Genomic DNA, 15,588 nt, shown 5'->3' on the forward strand with positions numbered 1-15,588 from the left:
TAAATACTATCTTTAACGCAGGCAGCTGCGTACTTATATTTCATCTGGTGAGAGACTGAGGCTCCTTGACTTGACAATAATGTATTCTATTGTATTCTGTTTGTGCAACTGACTGTTTTCCAGGCTTCATTAACCTCAGCGTTATCAGTAAATCCGGATGTCATTTTAATCATAATGTGCATTACTAAATGTTGATTCTTCACACTTTCCTCATGTCATGTCCACATTAGCTCCTCCTCCGGCCGTCCCAGAGCAGACTGATGTTGATGTTTTTCTGGGTGCTCTCTGGCGGCTCACGCAGCCGGCTTCCTGACTTTTGTGCTGCTTTTGTCGGCTCTCCAAACTGCACCGCCAGGAACTTCCAGTTGAACCGAAGATTTATGGACACCTCGCAGTCGGGGGCAGCCTCTCCATGCGCTCTGACAGGGGCAGGGGCTCTGACAGGGGCTGGTTCAGAAACAACAATAACATACCGACATAAGATCTACGGCTCGGCTCCAGAGAAGTGCAGACGGTGAAAGTTTGAGGCCTGACTTTGGAATTCCATTTGATTTCTGTCATTTTAACCACTGTGACTTAGCTAAATTCCCACGCACATTTATACTGATGAAAAATATTTGCTGATGTATAGTATTTATGTTGTAATTTATTTCTATTAGGCATATTTTAAACCTAATTTATCTACAATATTTTTGTTTCCAGCCTGGTCAAGCACTTTGTCAGGTACATGTCCTGTCTCTAACTATTTGCATTTACACAACTCCACAAAGTAAATAAGTAACTGTAAAATGTATTATAATGTATTTTAATGTATATTTGAACATATTTTGATGAGGTCTATGATTACAACGATTACGATCCAACCCCAAAAAGCTGCTGGACCAGATGGTGTCATTCCCGCCACCTTAAGACACTGTAAAGGTGAGCTGTCCCCTGTCTCCACTATCATTTTTAGTACCTCCCTGGAGTCATGCCATGTCCCAGCTTCAAGTCGTCCATCATTGTCCCCAAGAAGCCCCGGATCACTGGACATAATGACTTCAGACCTGTGGCGCTGACATCTGTAGTCATGAAGTCATCTGAGCGCCTGGTCCCGCACCACCTCAAGTCCTTCACCTGCCCCCTGCTGGACCCCTGCTGGACCTCCTGCTGGACCCTCTGCTGGACCCCTGCTGGACCCCTGCTGGACCTCCTGCTGGACCCCCTGCTGGACCCCTGCTGGACCCCCTGCTGGACCTCCTGCTGGACCCCTGCTGGACCCCTGCTGGACCCCCTGCTGGACCCCTGCTGGACCCCCTGCTGGACCTCCTGCTGGACCCCCTGCTGGACCCCTGCTGGACCCCCTGCTGGACCCCTGCTGGACCTCCTGCTGGACCCTCTGCTGGACCCCTGCTGGACCTCCTGCTGGACCTCCTGCTGGACCCTCTGCTGGACCCCTGCTGGACCCCTGCTGGACCTCCTGCTGGACCTCCTGCTGGACCCCTGCTGGACCCCTGCTGGACCCCCTGCTGGACCCCTGCTGGACCCCCTGCTGGACCTCCTGCTGGACCCCCTGCTGGACCCCTGCTGGACCCCCTGCTGGACCCCTGCTGGACCTCCTGCTGGACCTCCTGCTGGACCCCTGCTGGACCTCCTGCTGGACCCTCTGCTGGACCCCTGCTGGACCTCCTGCTGGACCCCTGTTGGACACCCTGCTGGACCCCTGCTGGACCCCTGCTGGACCCCTGCTGGACCCCCTGCTGGACCCCTGCTGGACCCCCTGCTGGACCCCTGCTGGACCCCCTGCTGGACCTCCTGCTGGACCCCTGTTGGACCCCCTGCAGTTCACCTACAGAGCCAACAGGTCTGTGGACGACGCCATCAACCTGGCTCTCCACTTCACCTGCAGCACCTGGACTCCCCGGGAACCTATACCAGGATCAACACCATCATCAACACCACCTTCTGCTCTGCTCCAGGACAAGCTCTCCCAGCTCAACATGCCTGACTCCACCTGCAGGGGGAGCGCTGGCCCTACCTGCAGGGGGAGCGCTGACTCCACCTGCAGGGGGAGCGCTGGCCCTACCTGCAGGGGGAGCGCTGACTCCACCTGCAGGGGGAGCACTGACCTCCTGACTGATTGGAGGCAGTGCGTGCGACTGGGGAAGAATGTCTCAGACACTCGGACTATCAGCACAGGAGCTCCACAGGGCTGTGCACTTTCTCCTCTGCTCTTCTCCCTGTACACAAAATGATGCACCTCCAGCCACGACTCCTTAAAACTGATCAAGTTTGCGGACGACGCCACCCTCATCACCATGACGACACCACCCTCATCAGGCTCATCTCGGACGGGGATGAGTCTGGTATTATGGTTGACGTGGCAGAACCAAGTGAAGGCAACATCAGGAAAAAGGAACATAAGAAACTGGAGAAATACCAATGGCTCAGAGAAGAGAATTTAAAACACTTTTATTCTACATATAGTTTATGCCCTTTTTAAAAAATCTTATTTTAGCATAGCCTATATTGTGTATTTTTAACATGATTATTATTATTATTATTATTATCATTATTATACATAGTTTTATGTTGCACATAAGGCCGAGACAAGTTGCTAGTTTGTGAATTGTGTTCACTGACAATGGCAATAAAACTGATTCTGATGTCCAGGTTTCACCTTATAAGGCAACAGCACCATCTTGTGGATAAAAAAGTACATGCAGCACAAAGAAAACATGGACGATCAATATTTATATAATTGCTTTTCTATTTATTATTTGTGGACTCATACAAGGACCTGGTGTTCATCTGAACCACAAACTGGACTGGACTCATAACACAGACGCACTGTACAGGAAGAGTCAGAGTCGGCTCTACCTCCTGAGGAGACTCAGGTCTTTTGGAGTGACAGGGCCACTCCTGACAGGGCCGCTCCTGACAGGGCCACTCCTGACAGGGCCGCTCCTGACAGGGCCACTCCTGACAGGGCCACTGAAGACCTTCTATGACTCTGTGGTGGCATCAGCCCTCCTGTAGGTGTGGCCTACTGGAGCAGCAGCATCACAGAGAGGGAGAGGAGGAGGCTGGACAGAGTCATCAAGAAGTCCAGCTCCGTCCTGGGCTGTGCTCTGGACTCGGTGCAGGAGGTGGGGGACAGGAGGGTCCTGGTTAGATTCACATCTTTGCTGGACCATGAGTGTCGCCCCCTGCAGGACACTCTGTCCGCTCTGGAGAGCAGCTTCAGTGAGAGACTGATCCACCCTCGCTGTGTGAAGGAAAGGTTTCGCAGGTCTTTCCTTCTGCTGCTGTCAGACTTTATAACAAACACTGCCCTGAACATGTGCAATACTGATGTTACCATGTGCAATACCATCATATTCATGTGCAATACTGAATCAACCATGTGCAATACCTGTAATTAAGAGTGTTCTATTTTTTGTTTTTTATACGGTTCATTTATCTGCTAATAGTATTACCTTGTCTTGTACTAGCTATTTTTACTTTATCTTATTTTTATTTTATTATATTATCATTATTTTATTATTATTATCTGATTTTATCTTTATTTTGTATTTTTATTATCTATTTTATTTTATTTCCCCCCCTCCATTCCCTGTTAAGATAGGAGAGGAGTTTTGTTAATAAGAGTTTTTTGTTTTGTTCATAAGAGTTCTATCAAGAGTGTGTTTTGAAACTTCTTATAATCTGTCCTTTACTCCTGTTTCTACTGCAGAGCAACAACGAAATGTCCCCTTGTGTGACATTAAAGGATTATCTTATCTTATCTTATATTATCTTATCTTATGTATATGATCATTTGTGGAAATGAGTTGTGTTCTTGTGATATCGTACCATTGAAAGAGCCTATATATAGTTTCAAATGTAGCCAATGGGATGCTAATAATTCATGTGTTGAATGTGAAATTGTACATAATTCATTGACTTTGTTAGTGGACGTCTAGAATACTATGAGCCTAAAGAGGACTAATGACGTCACATGCCAGTCTTTCACCACTAGAGGGCAGAAGAGCGCCACTACAGCCTCTCCACTACAACTCCAAAGATTCATCAACATAATGACTTTAAAAACTAATCATAGTCGTATAATGATAATCCTACTTGTTATCTGGACTGTAAAGACTCTAAAACACATGCATAAATACCTTCTTATAAGAAGAAAGAGGCATTCTTAAATCAAAATGTCAAAAAAAGAATAATTCATATCCAGAATGCATTTACACCTTACGTTTTGTTTCATCACACAATTCCCACAATCCTCCCCAAACTCTGAATTTACTGCGAGTTATCAAATGAAACTTGAGCTTTCTTGTCTGTCTTTAAAGTTGTTTTTGTTTGAATGTAGTTGGTTTTTTTGCCTCCAATGGAAAATAATTTTAGTTGGGAAAAATATTGAAATGAGTTAAAAATACTTCTAAACAAACTTCCCCAAAACGGTCAAAACAAGATTCCAATTTCAATCCATTGCATTTTGTTCCCAGCATCCAAATGATGACTCCAGCTTTCAGTTTTATTCAAATGGTTTTGTTGTAGTTTTAACCCGTGTGGCATCGTTTCTGTGACGTGTTTGTGAAGCTCAGGCTCACGAGTCACGACTGGAACAAACACCAAAAGTACAGGTTTTCCGGTGGTAAATTCCTCTTTTTATTACTGCTCCGTCTTGTCTCCAGTACAAACACATGGAGGGGGCTCCATAGACACATAATGTAAGTGTTAGAATGAGCGCCTCACACAAAAGGCTTTAAAAGGTCACGACAGTGTCAAATTAAACATGGGAAAGGCTAAAGACCCCGACAGCGACACAATCAATGGAACAAACGCTTGGCCGCTGGAGGAAGGTCATTATCAACGAAAGGACGACACGAAATACAGTTATAATCAAGGACTAGATCGAAATTATGACTGGAATTCAAAAAATTAAAACTAAAAAAGACCTGTTAAATTGACTGTACTTTTAAATATTGATATACTGTACTTTATTTAAATAGTTTTGATAAGTCATTTAAATATTTTTTTCTATACCTGATTTTTACCTGTATCACTTACCTAATGCTAATGAATCACCATGATGAGTTTATGAGCGATTCACAACTAAAATCAAAGGCAGACAGCACACACCGCGCTGATTTTGACTCAAAGATCTGTTCTTTTATATAAAAACTATGGGTCTTAGTCTGTGTTGCCCTTTTTTTGCACATGATCATGAATTTGGAATAAATATCACCTGAAAACCATAAAACTGTGTATTTTAGGCCCTGGACACTGCAGTTATGCCCCAGAGCGAGCGGATCGTCCCTGGGTTTCTTTACATCTGTAAATCTGACATGTTCCACCTGAAGACAATCCCCAGAATTCAGACAAACTTCAAGAACTATTAAAGTGTCAAAAGTTGCTGGTGCTGATTTGTTTCAGTTGATTTCCTTTTCTTACCGTTTTTATTTGTATATTTTTGTTTTTCAAAGTACTTTTTTACTTTATTTTTTAGTCCTGTTCACAAATGTAAGGAAGTACAAATAACTGCTCTCAGATATAGTGAAGTAAAAGTCAAAAGTATCCGCTGTAAAGCAAAGTACAGATACATAAACATGTGATTGAAGTACAAGTACTTTCACAGTCGTACTTCACGTTCCACCTCGAGTAGAAGTTGTTGAAATATATTCTAATTTGATCAAAGCCTGAAAAGGTCGACTGCTCTTAGTATTTGACCTTTGGCAGAGAATTCCTCACAGGTCCTATCTAAAGCTGCGACCTTTGACCCCTGGGGTGTATACAGCGGAGCGGTTGTGTCAGAGGTGCTAGCGGTGCTAACGCTATTATTACAAGCACATTTACACATTGAGTCCCAAGTCTGTTTTTACGCTTTAGACAGTGTCAAAGATGGACACAATGACTTCCTGTTATATACAGTATATCACAGGAAATCATTATACATTACTCTATATCATATACAGTATATCACAGGAAATCATTATACATTACTCTATATCATATACAGTATATCACAGGAAATCATTATACATTACTCTATATCATATACAGTATATCACAGGAAATCATTATACATTACTCTATATCATATACAGTATATCACAGGAAATCATTATACATTACTCTATATCATATACAGTATATCACAGGAAATCATTATACATTACTCTATATCATATACAGTATATCACAGGAAATCATTATACATTACTCTATATCATATACAGTATATCACAGGAAATCATTATACATTACTCTATATCATATACAGTATATCACAGGAAATCATTATACATTACTCTATATCATATACAGTATATCACAGGAAATCATTATACATTACTCTATATCATATACAGTATATCACAGGAAATCATTATACATTACTCTATATCATATACAGTATATCACAGGAAATCATTATACATTACTCTATATCATATACAGTATATCGCAGGAAATCATTATACATTACTCTATATCATATACAGTATATCACAGGAAATCATTATACATTACTCTATATCATATACAGTATATTACATTTATTCAATTTCAAGTTTGTGTATTGCTATAACTGATTAGATGAACTGTCTATTCAACTTAATGCTTCTGTAGTTTAACCGCGGGCGTTTTAGAGAACCTACCATCAGGGCCGCTGCTGGCCTTTTGAGTGGGACACTTTGAACATGTCAATAATCCGTAGGGGTTTGATGTCTGTAATACAACCTTAAAGTGACTATACATTTTATTTATTTTTTATATATACATTTAAATATTGCACATATCACAATCCTAAGTAGGTTCTGGGGCCCTCAACCAAAAAGCTTCTGCAGAACAGATCGAGGCTCTAGAAAACATTTCAAACTATTGACGCTCATGAAAATATGATGTAGACATTTGTAAGAAGTTGAAACACTTTGTGCTGTGTCGTGTTTTCATTCTCTTTTCTTCACAGTTTCTCATTGAATATGAGGCAAATGTCGATCATCTATGGACTGTTCTGTTTGGGGTTTGTAGAACACATCTGGACACGTTTGTTCTTCAAAAACAGTGTCCAGATGACTAGGATGGAACTCTCTTGGACCAACTTGTCTCTAAAGGTGTAACACGAGGATCCAACACAAACACACACTGAGGCTCGTCCACCTGAAGGTTTAAGAGTCACAAGCACAATCACAATTTCAGGCATGATTTGAAATAGAAAATAGAAAAAAAAACCTCTTTACACATCGAGATGACTAACATTACAAGTGTTTTTGGCTGTAAAACACTTTCTGATTGGACAAGGATGGAGCCAGTAATAAATACAGCAAGATCTGGAGAACAGAATGAGATTATTTGGACTATGAGGTCGACGACATGTGTCTTTTAAAGGAACCACGCTGCACCCGCTTTAAAGCTCCAGAAACGTCGCACAGTTCGGGCCCTTTAACGCTCCGTAACCTTTCAGAGTTTCTAGTGCACGTCTGAATATCCTGGATTATTATACAAAGCACTGCACTTTCCCTGGAGTCACATATTCACTCTTTCATGGACGGCAGTTTGAAGTCACTCTCACCTGAACTTGAACAAGCGCAATTTCACTCAATCTTCTTTAAATGAAGCCCCGGGAAGCTCTTTTCATCCCGGCATAATGAAAAAGCAAATGCAGTCTTTTCATTTGGTGACTTGGTGCTGGGGCGGTGGGGAAGAGGGGCGGCTGAAGGGGCGGCTGATGGGCCGGCGGGGGCCACTGTACGATGATGGAGTCGCTCTTTCACACCGCCGGGCAAGAACAATGGGCTTTTATATAACGGACAGTGAGGCAAATGTCCAGCAAGTCCTCTGGTTTATTATGAGAGCGCACCGGAGCCTGTGAGACAACAACAGAACGTTTCTGACCTAAAGCTATGACACGGTTATATAACATACCAGATAAAAGGGGAGAGAGTTGTTTTTTATGAGGTTTATGCACTTTAGAAGATCATATTATGTGGTGAGGGCCAAATCAAACATCAGTAAATAAATGCATAAAACAGACTTGCTGACACTAGGGATGGTCTGATAATTGTCAATATCAGATCAGTTTTGCTGTAGTTTCCGAGTACAAATATTTGCAATATCAATATTTTAAAGTAGTTTAATTTAGTGTGTTTATTTTAGTCTTCTTTATTCAGGGACCATGTAGAAATGTGATGTAAAATCAATGTGTGACGGAGCCAGTCCGTCTTTAACTGGTGTCGGCGCTTATTTGCTGAGCAGCCGCGCGGCCCTTCATGCCCGCGCGCACTTTCCAACACACACTCATACATTCCCCGCTCCCCGCGTTTCCCTCTGTTTCATTCATTCGCATCAGACGCTACACACGCATCTTTCCCCGCACTCCTCCGTCACTAATCCGCCAAGGGTGCACACTTGCGCGCGTTAGGTTAAGTCTAAGCACACACACGTCAATTGTTGCCTGTTTTGTCACGAAGCCGCGCTCCGCCGATGCGTCGCGTTGGGTCGAAACCGAGCCAGGACTTCCTGGAAGTTTAAATGGGCGTTGTTCGCGCCGTGGTGCTGACCATGTGACACCGGGTATTCTATGTGTTTATATTGCTTTATTTTGAACATGTGTATATAATTAATGATGTATTAGGTTGTAGGAAGAGGCCACAACAGTTTATTGTCAGTTTATTTGGGATTTGAATTATATAGTTATTTTGCTCAGTGGGAGGGGCAAGTGAGGAATAAAGGGAGCCGCTCTTGGCTGTGGGAGGAGTCTGTCTCCAACATCAGAGAAGGAAACAGTGTGAGAGAGAGTGAGTAAAAGAGAGAGAGAGTTAAAAGAGAGAACGAGTTAAAGTTGAACTCATAGTTGGAACTCTGTAAATATATGTTTTTGGATTTTTGGATCTTTTTTGCTCACTGTATATATTTTGCACTGTTACACTATTTTTGCACTTTGGTTTGGCACAATAAATCCACCTGAGCACTTGAAATCTGACTTCGTCATATTTTTGAGAGAGAGCCCCGCTACATTTGGTGTCAGAAGTGGGATATGGCAAGTCGGAAGAAAGTTTCTCGCCAACCAAAGCGCACAGGTTTGCGATCACAAGGCCGTGATCGACAGCCAGAGGGGGCAGGAGCTCCAGACCCAGCATGGGAGACAGATGAGGATGAAGAGTGGGAGCAGAAGCCCAAGCCATCATCTGAACCAGGTCAGGACATGGTGACGCTGATGAGAGATTTTCTAGCGGGACAGCAACGCCGCGAAGAGGGTTTGCTGGCCGAACTCCGGGGACTGAGAGCCTCTTTTCCTACTGTTGTGGAGGGCGGGGCTCAACCTGCATCCCCTTCGCAGCCGACTCTTCGAAGACCTCGTCCAGCGCCAAACCTGCCTGCACATCATGAGTCGCCAACCCCTGGTGGCCAGAGATCGGTGTTCCATGGAAGCCGCATGGAGATCGATGATGCTGAGCCGCAGCGCCATGTACCGGAAGCTGAGGACAGGCCGAGACCAGAATGGAGACCGTACAATGAGCCGAAAATACCACAGTTTCAGAGTGGTGAGGACATGGAAAATTATCTGCTACGTTTTGAGCGGATAGCTAGAACCTGGAGGTGGCCAGAGGACGAGTGGGCGTGTCGTCTTGTACCCTTATTGACTGGAAAGGGACTAGAGGCCTACTCTGCTATGGATGAAGACAGAGCCCACTGTTACATGGACCTGAAAGCAGCTCTGCTTGCGAAATTTAACATTTCACCCGAAACTTACCGACAGCAGTTTCGCTCCAGCACTCTGCCGCATGATGAAAGCCCTACGGAGACCTATCATCGCCTCCGAGGACTCTATCGCCGCTGGATAAGACCGGATGAACGCTCCAAGGAGGAAATTGGTGAAGCGATCATCATGGAGCAGCTTCTGCGGGTGTTTCCCTTTGAAGTGAGGACCTGGGTGAAGGAACATGAGCCAGCCGATGGATTTACCGCTGCTAAGTTGGCCGTGCAGTATCTCAACGCTCGGAAAGGAGTATCTTCTGCCCGGTTAACCACAGCATCCCAGCGCGCACCAGCTCAACTTTTTCTACCAAGGCCTGCCAGACGTGAGACCAACCAAGACGTGTCAGGTACCATGAATTCTGCCCCAAACCAACGAGGACCTGGTAAGGAGTTTATTTGTTTTTCCTGCCAACAACCTGGGCACAAAGCCTCAGTTTGCCCAGTCCGTAAAGCTAAAGTTAGCGGAGCGTGCTATCCTCCAAGACCAGAGGCAGAGGGCACTCATGAGACAGACAGTACTATTAAACGCTGTAAAAATGTGCTAATTAATGGCCAAGAGGTTTCTGCTTTACTGGACACTGGTAGTTTCACATCCCTTATCAAACGTAGCTCAGTGCCAGTTAGCAGCATAAACTATGACAAGACAGTGGACATTTTGTGTGTGCACGGGGATAGCCACCTTTATCCTACTGTGGAGGTTACCATAACAGTTGCAGACCAGCCCTATCTGGTGGCTGTGGGAGTAGTAGAAAACCTACCCGTGGATGCTATTCTCGGTTGGGACCTACCTTTTCTGATGGACCTGTTGTCTGGGAATGTTGACTCTGGGGGGAATAATGACTGTGGAAATGTGTCGTGTTCTGTTCTTACGCGGGCACAAGTGAAAGCCGGTGTCCAACCTCTGCCAGACTTGGACGGTAGTCTGTGTGAGGGAGGCGCCAAAGGGCCAAGGAAATCCCGGCGTCAGCGACGCTTTGAAAAAGAAATGTGGTCTTTAAATCCGGAAAATTGTGATTCTTTTGTGTGGGATGTACCTGAAAATGTTTCTTTGTTGCAAAGCAATGATATTACTTTGAAAAGTCTTTTTGCTAAGGTGGGAAAAGAAACCAAAGGTTGTCTGGGTCAAGAGAAGTTTATTATTGACAATGGGGTGTTGTATATCGTTAGTGATGAATGTAAACGTCTTGTTGTTCCCTTTAGCTGTAGGACCCTTGTCATGCATTTAGCACACACAGTGCCATGGTCAGGTCACCTCGGTCGCCACAAAACATTCTTGCGCGTCAGTTCTAGATTTTATTGGCCGTCCATGTATGCTGACATTCACAAATATTGCGCTACATGTCCAACCTGTCAGAAAACATGTCCAGTGCGCAAGTCTGACCGTGCCTTTTTGCAGCCTCTTCCAGTTATCTCCACTCCCTTCCGAAGGATTGCGATGGACATTGTGGGGCCCCTGGTGAAGAGCAGCAGTGGACATCAGTACATCCTGGTCATCTCGGATTAGGCCACCAGATTTCCAGAGGCTTTTCCGCTGAGAACCATCACTGCGCCTGCTGTCCTTCGAGCGCTTGTTCAACTGTTCTCCAGAGTTGGATTACCTGATGAAATTCTCACGGACCAAGGCACCAACTTCACATCTCAGTTAATGCACCTTTTCCAGCAGCAACTGGGCATTTCCTCCATCAAAACCACCCCGTACCACCCACAGACGGATGGACTGGTTGAGCGGTTTAACCAGACACTGAAGCGGATGCTCCAGAAGTTCGTGGATGATACCGGCAAAGACTGGGACTGTTGGCTACCCTTTGTTCTGTTTGCCTATCGAGAGGTCCCACAGGCGTCAACTGGATTTTCTCCATTTGAACTGTTATATGGCTGGGATGTTCAGGGGCCTTTGGACCTTCTACGCAAACAATGGGAGGGCCCACCAGCACGACAAAGTGACCGGAGCATTGTCAAGTTTGTACTTGAAATGCGAGAGAGACTGTCAAAGTACTTAGAGGAGGCAGAGAAGAACTTGCTAGGTGCTCAAAAAGCCCAGAAGACCTGGTACGACCGCCAAGCCCGCAGTCGTGAGTTCCAGCCTGGTCAGAAGGTGCTGCTTCTTCTGCCATCCTCAACCCATAAACTTTTAGCAAAATGGCAGGGCCCGTACACTGTCACCCGGAAGATGGGGCCAGTCACCTACGAGGTCCTGCATCCAGAGAAAAAGAAGTCCAGGCAGACGTACCATGTCAACCTACTGAAGGAGTGGAGAGAGCGTCCAGTCCAAGCTCCAACTAAAGTCCTGTTGGTCAGGAAAGTAGACAATGACGAGGACGGGGAAGAGCCGGACATGGGACTGGAGGGACTGACCAACACTGCTACCCCTGTGCTGGTTCATCTTCCTCCTGAGCAAGCCACACAGCTACTCCAGACCTTCAAAGAAGTGTCTTCGCTGTTCCGTGCCAGTCCTGGAAGAACTACAGTGGTGGAACATGTCATCCGCCTGAAGGAGGGTCGCCCGATCCGACAGCGACCATATCGTGTACCACAGCAGCTTGTTGGGAAGCTCCAAGATGAGATCCAAGAAATGCTGAGACTGGGAGTCATCGAACCTTCCAAATCCGAATGGAGCAGTCCTGTAGTGATTGTTTTCAAGAAAGACGGATCACTCAGGATATGTATTGACTTTCGAAAGCTGAACTCTGTGTCTGAATTTGATGCATACCCAATGCCAAGGATTGATGACTTGCTGGAGAAGATTGGTTCCGCCAAGTACATAACCACATTGGACCTTTGCAAAGGATACTGGCAAGTGCCCCTCGAGAAGTCCTCACGGCCCTACACAGCATTTCAAACACCAACTGGACTGTTTCAGTTTACTGTGATGCCATTCGGGCTGCATGGAGCACCTGCTACGTTTCAACGTCTGATGGATCGAGTTCTCCAGGGGTGTGAGCTATTCAGCGCGGCTTATCTCGACGATGTCGTCATCTTCAGCGAGACCTGGGAGGACCATGTCCAACATCTCTCCCAAGTCCTGAAGCAGATCCAGCGAGCCGGTCTTACGCTGAATCCGGCAAAGTGTGAGTGGGCTCGGCAGGAGACACGCTACCTCGGCTACCAGATGGGTCGAGGGGAGGTGAGGCCTCAGGGCGACAAGGTCGAGGCTATCCTGAGATCTCCGAGGCCACGAACAAAGAAAGAGGTGCGTTCCTTTCTGGGGTTGGCCGGATGGTACCGACGGTTTGTGCCGCAGTTCGCAACGATTGCCACTCCGCTTACAGCACTCACCGCCAAAGGCCAGCGAAACCCAGTCGTCTGGACCGAGGACTGTGAGAATGCCTTCAACACCCTCAAAGCTCACCTGTGTTCATCACCGGTGCTGAAGAGTCCAGACTTCACCAAGCGCTTCTTGGTACAAGTGGATGCCTCCATGGTTGGCCTCGGAGCAGTCCTGACTCAGGGGGAACCTGGAGAGGAGCGTCCAATATTGTATTTGAGTCGCAAACTCCTGCCACGCGAGACCCGCTACTCTGCTGTAGAGAAAGAGGGCCTTGCAATCAAATGGGCGTTGGAGAGCTTGCGCTACTACCTGCTCGGACGTGAGTTTGATCTAGAGACTGATCATAGTGCCCTGACTTGGATCAACACTATGAAGGATCATAATAGTCGCCTGACAAGATGGTATCTCGCACTACAGCCCTTCAGATTCGCCATCCGACACCGTGCCAGCAAGATGAACATTGTTGCGGATTATTTGTCCAGGTTGCCCCACAGTGTCAACCTTCCGGAAGGGAGGGATAATGTGACGGAGCCAGTCCGTCTTTAACTGGTGTCGCCGCTTATTTGCTGAATAATGAACTTTAAATCGTGTTACAACAGTGTTTCCTCATCATTAGTTTCCTCAAAGTGGTATTGTTATTGAGTTCATTCCTGTTTTCACCTACCCCCTATCCCCGCCCACATCCCTGTACTTAGTTGTGATTATTTGAACAATTGAGACTCTGAGTGACACATACAGAGCGCTAACATGTCACAGCCACTTTTATGGCTACAATGACAAGTTGTTGCCTGTTTGGGTTTGAACAGGAAGTGAATGGACTTTGGCCGTAGGCTTTATTAGACAGGACAGTGTGAAACGGGGATGAGAGAGAGGGAGGACATGCAGTAAATTGTCAGAGCCGGGATCTGAACTCACGACACTGTGGCCGGCTGCACGCGGAATTGTTAATATTAAGTCGTTTTAGATCAATATTGTGTGAAGAGCATGTGGGGCAACAAAGGATCATTTCTGAGGCCTGCAGACATTCTCATACACTACTGTGAAGGTCAGGTTAGTGTCCATCCTCACCTCCTCCATCACCTCCTCCATCACCTCCTCCATCACTGTGTGGTACGCTGGAGCCATAGCCAGGGACAAACAGAGACTACAGCACATTGTGCCTCTGCTGAGAAGGTGATCTGCTGCAGACTTCCATCTCTGCAGGACTCTGGGACGAGCAGGTCGGATCACAGCCTTCTCACCCTGGACATGGACTATATGAGTCACTCCCCTCAGGCATGAGGCCACTCCCCTCAGGCATGAGGCCACTCCCCTCAGCAGGAGGCCACTCCCCTCAGCAGGAGGCCACTCCCCTCAGGCATGAGGCCACTCCCCTCAGGCATGAGGCCACTCCCCTCAGCATGAGGCCACTCCCCTCAGGCATGAGGCCACTCCACTCAGGCATGAGGCCACTCCCCTCAGGCAGGAGGCCACTCCCCTCAGTCAGAAGGCCACTCCCCTCAGTCAGAAGGCCACTCTCCTCAGGCAGGAGGCCACTCCCCTCAGCAGGAGGCCACTCCCCTCAGTCAGAAGGCTACGGTCCATCCGGACCAGAACCTCCCTCTGCTGTTGGACTCATGAACACTTCCTGACCCCTTAATAAAACCTGCCACTTAAATAACTCTTCTCCACTGCCAGTTTTCACTATCATTCTGATCCTGTTGTTGTACTTATATTTAATTTATCATTCTTATTCTACACATTTTACTTTGGATGCCCTTATTTTAGCACAGACTATACCTTTTTACTATAATAGTTATACTACGTTCTTTTATGTTGCAAAGCAAGTTCCTAGTTCCTAGTGTATTGTTCACAGACAATGGGAATAAAACTGGTTCTGATTCTTTGCGTGACTGACAAAACCTTTCCTGCAGTTTGGAATTAAAGAAGAATAGGCACTACTTTAATACCATATAAATGTAAAGGTATTCATTGCCATCAATTGCATTGTAAAACTACTGGAAATTGTATGAACATTGTGTGAAATAGTTTTTATTCAAAATGAATACAATACTAATGTTAGCACATTCAAACAGGGTCATCCTTGTGCCAAGAACCACAAATGTCCCACAAATTAGAATTCATTTGTGTCACATCGTGCTCTACAAAAAGAATAGTTTGAGACGACACAATCCTGAGCGCTACATTCCTGTCTGAACGCACATGAAGGTCACACTTTAGTTAAACTGACCTTCTCCTTGCCTTGTGTTGAACCCATTATTAGACCAAATGTGGCTCAGTAAACAGGGTCAGCAAGTGAGAGAAGGAATGAGGACTGGTCAGGAAACTGCAGGTCAAACCATTGTTTATGAGAGTCCATCTGTCTCCGACACCCACAACAACTCTGACCCTTGACCTGCTCGAAGGTTCCAACCTGCAGCAAGATTGTCTGGATTTCCAAAGAACCCAAAGTAATCAGATTATAACAGAAATGGCTTTCTCTGCCTCGTGCCACCTGACCCACCTCTGACCCACCTGACCCACCTCTGACCCACCTGACCTACCTGACCCACCGGACTCACCTGACCCAGCTGACCCACCTGACC

At 46.0% G+C, this 15,588-nt stretch overlaps 1 long non-coding RNA gene across 1 annotated transcript in view; it reads right to left on the bottom strand.

Annotated features, from left to right (window-relative positions):
- Window positions 1-1,944: 1,944 nt before the first annotated feature.
- The window catches only part of LOC140361601 (uncharacterized), a 229,715-nt gene continuing 216,071 nt past the window's right edge, over window positions 1,945-15,588 (bottom strand). The window contains exons 2-3 of the long non-coding RNA XR_011927027.1: window positions 2,090-2,239; window positions 1,945-1,993 (exon numbers count right to left, since the gene is read on the bottom strand). This is a non-coding gene — a long non-coding RNA (uncharacterized lncRNA). The remainder of the gene's footprint in view (window positions 1,994-2,089; window positions 2,240-15,588) is intronic.

The sequence above is a fragment of the Eucyclogobius newberryi genome, unplaced genomic scaffold, assembly GCF_026437365.1.
Source record: "Eucyclogobius newberryi isolate DKJ021-1_F unplaced genomic scaffold, fEucNew1.0.hap1 SCAF_16, whole genome shotgun sequence".
Lineage (NCBI taxonomy): Eukaryota > Metazoa > Chordata > Actinopteri > Gobiiformes > Gobiidae > Eucyclogobius > Eucyclogobius newberryi.